This window comes from Alosa sapidissima, chromosome 18, assembly GCF_018492685.1.
Source record: "Alosa sapidissima isolate fAloSap1 chromosome 18, fAloSap1.pri, whole genome shotgun sequence".
Taxonomy (NCBI): domain Eukaryota; kingdom Metazoa; phylum Chordata; class Actinopteri; order Clupeiformes; family Clupeidae; genus Alosa; species Alosa sapidissima.
The window spans coordinates 16,189,279-16,192,979 of NC_055974.1; the positions used below are offsets into that span (position 1 = coordinate 16,189,279).

The window sequence follows — 3,701 nt, forward strand, 5'->3', positions numbered from 1 at the left end:
TCAAATTGACGGAAATCCGTCGTAGGCTACGACGGAGAACTTTAATCCTTGTTGGCAAGCAAGCCGCAGACAGTTCAGGGTATCCTGTTAGGTTACGTTTGTTTTTCTGTCGGTCGGCGGTTCCTTTATAAATTGCGCAGCAAACGACTTATCAGACGAGTTTCAGAAGCACCGGGCATAATTTGACCAGCAGTCTCCGCGTCCACAGTTTGAGAAACGCTATGCTGCGTCCGAGCAAAGATTCTAGAAGCCCAGTGCAACTCCAAAAAGGAGGGCAAGCAGCGTCCGGCTTGATGCTTCGCCGGACGCCGGACAGGGCACTTAAAATCCGGACTGTCCGGCCTAAATCCGGAAGTATGGCCACCCTAAGTATATAGTGATGGTATAAGGCTATATACATCTGTCGTCGGTAGCCTACCATGCACGCAGCGCAGGATGCTCGCATTCGCGACAGGTTACCAGAAGCGTGTGCCTGTGGTGACATCTAGCGGAAAAACTGATTAGGTGCAGATTTGTCTGGTGGCGGGGTTCTCTCTCTCTCCCCCTCTCTCTCTCTCTCTCGTTCTCTCGCACCTGATGCGAGCGAGGGGACGCAGACCATGTGAGGTCGCCCAAAAGTGGCTGCTGCTCAATCCATTTCCACGAGATAGGGCGCCGTGGGTGTGCGTGCGAGTCCGCCCTCGGATGTATGTGAACATGTACAAATCATACAGAAGATCAACAGCCTACTGTTGGGGGCGGTTTAAAAAATCATGGTAAAACAAAGTCTGACTGCCCAAATGACTTGAGATAAGGGAGATGGAACGTGAGATAACGTAGGTAACAAAAATAGAATAATTTATCCTCGGTGATAGGATAACAGCATGGCGATGACTGTTGCCGTAGAGTTGGGCGCATGCCTGTGTGAGTCAAAAATAGGACTTCAGTAAAAGTGAAAGTTATAAAAAAAAAAAAAACATACATAAATAAATAATAAAATAGCCAAGTGCTAGAAGGCGCAGCAGACGTAAGAACGACGGAGGGAGATCTGGTCTTAATCATTGGCGAGTTTAAGGGAAGCTACGCCTGATGTACAGAGGGGAAATATAGCTGATACATTCTGGAGAAGCGACGCCCTGGAGTGCGTTCACCATGATGCGCCAGAAACGCCTGGTTTTTACCCCGACCGTCACCTCAGCCGAGTCTAAAATCCCTACGGAACCTCGTTCTGATCTCCCACTCGCATTTGTTTACATCTAGAAGCCAAAGGAGAAAGTAAGTCGGTTTTAAATCACTCTACAAAGTTGCAAGTTGTTTTTTGTGTCGTTGTGATTGCAGTCGTTAACGCGCCTGGACTTTTACGATTCTCGGGGTCAAAATAATTAAGCTACAGCTTGCAACATTTCACAATAATATAAGATGATAGCGTCAATTAAAGTGGAGTAGTAGAAGAAAATGGAGGACTTTGACATTTTAGCTACTAAATGCAGCGAGAAAATATGAGTGAAACATTCTTTCATCCATATGGAGAAGTCGCCTGTGTCTGAAACAGTGACAGATAGTGTTCTCAATTACATCAACTTGTGTCGGTCACCAGTTGCAGAAGTGTGAAGTGACCTGACTGTCATCACTGGTCTTCACGCGCTTCAAGGGGGAAAGTCCCCGTGATAAACAAACTTCTCATAATCTAGTGACTTATTTATTGTATAGTTAAAACAGTCGTAATACATTTCAGAATTTATACTGCCAGGATTATATCATTTGAATCAGTAGGCTATGTATTATCTATTTAATTTAATTTATTTATTTAATGTAATTTAAATTAAATAATCCAAAGTGATTGTTGGTTGTTACTGGGACCTCATAAGTTGGAAGTTGTAATGATCTATATCTATTTTTATATGCTAGAAATCCTACCTGACCATAACTGCAGAAATATTTTGAGGGAACGTGTGAGAATAAAACATAAGTGAGGCTGGTGCTTAGAGGATCCACCCAGCAAGGCTGTTGAGTCAGTTTGGAACCAAACCAAAGAGGGCATCTTCTATCATGTAATTAAATTGATTTTCAAAAGACTGCTACTAAATCAGTACGTACCCAGGGGATGACAGGAGAGGATAGTGTAGATTGTTAGATTTATTGGATGACCCATGGCAGACTGTTGAGAAATTATATTTGTTATTGTCCTGATTGAGGAAGTCTCCACATGGGTCCCTGAGGAGTTCACCTATTTCTTCATATCTGCTCAAATCCCAAATGGCAACTTATTCGGGACAGAAACTCACGTTCAAGTCTCAAGTCTGTCAAAAAAACACTAAAATTGCTCAGCTACGGTTACGGAGGAAGGGACCTCAGAATTCCACAGCTACATTCTCTGCTCACTTCTGGTTTCGATCAGCCCCAGAACTGGTCGAGGATTAGTCTAAACAACTTGAAGCTCATACACAGTCCAGAGACAGTGTACATGGCTCAAGTACATGTACATGGCTCAGACCAAGCCATAAACAACTGCAGCTAATCAACACACATGCTTCAAGTGTATAGACGTCTGAGGTCAGCCTCACCTCAGACACACTCACAGAGACCCCTGACACTAACACCCTGAAAGACTGCTATTCACACATAACCAGACACTCTCTTCCTAACATCCACTCACACTCTCCATTTTCCAAATTCACTCCGTCATTTCCATGTGCACATCCACCACAACCAGAAGTCCTGTCATCCCCTAGATATTTATTGTTGTATATCTGTTAAGTAATCAATTCATTGATTTCAATTTCAATTGGCCAGTTAAAGGTTGTATCAGCGATTGCAGATCCAAACATAAATTATCACATTAGTCTAATCTTGAATCATGATCCGCTAGCTGCCCGCCCCATAAGCAGGCCGTCAAAAAAACGTGTCTCTGTAGGCAGCCTAGGCTTCGAGATCTGTACACAAAAACAATAGACCGCAACAGTGCTACCAACCACTCAAAACCAAAATAAATAGTATTCCAACCAATCACCGACGAGATGTGCGTTTAGGAGAGTTTCAATTGCACAGGAGGGAGGGGGAGGGAGTAGCGAGCTAGCTCTCTGTTTTGTTTGAACGTCAACAGAAGTGACGTCACCCCGGCATCGCTGATACAACCTTTAATGTCTAGTTAATGTTTGTTGCCCAATGTGCGCCTAGGTCGTTACAGTCTTAAAAGCTTTGCTGCCACTGCCACATGTGAAGACAAGCCTCTGCTCAGAGTTCTGGCTTCTCTGGTCCTTTTCCCACCTTTCCATGACTGAACTCACCTTTAGCCTAAACACACCTGTTGCAGCCACTGAAGAGCCAGTGTTACAGAGAACCATGAAACATTCATATCGTTATTCATGTCGTTATTGTTATAGTTATCGTTCTTGGTGCAAACAGCCCTAAAGTCGGGCGACTGAAGGGGGTATTGCCTTCCCTGTATTTATTGAGAGTCATGTAAGCGTTTACTCTTCTCCAACAGGACTTTTCCCTGCCACTCAAAAGACCTGTTCAAGTTTAACACAACACAGATAGAGTGGGTGAACAAGGTAGCCCTGAGGGCAATGAGCTCTGAGGGTAGGCAGCAAGGTACAGAGTCAACAGCAGCCGCAAAGCTTGTGGGGGGGGAAGCAGAGCGCTATGATAAGGATCTGTGGGCTGTCTGAGAGAGAGAGAGAGATGGAGAGAGGGAGATGGAGAGAGGGAGATGGAGAGAT

General features: G+C 44.5%; 1 protein-coding gene across 1 annotated transcript in view; it reads left to right on the plus strand.

Moving 5' to 3' along the window:
- Nucleotides 1-972: 972 nt before the first annotated feature.
- Nucleotides 973-3,701, plus strand: part of rin1b (Ras and Rab interactor 1b) — a 27,744-nt gene continuing 25,015 nt past the window's right edge. The window contains exon 1 of the mRNA XM_042069204.1: nucleotides 973-1,254. The gene's annotated coding sequence lies outside the window, so the exon portion shown is untranslated. The remainder of the gene's footprint in view (nucleotides 1,255-3,701) is intronic.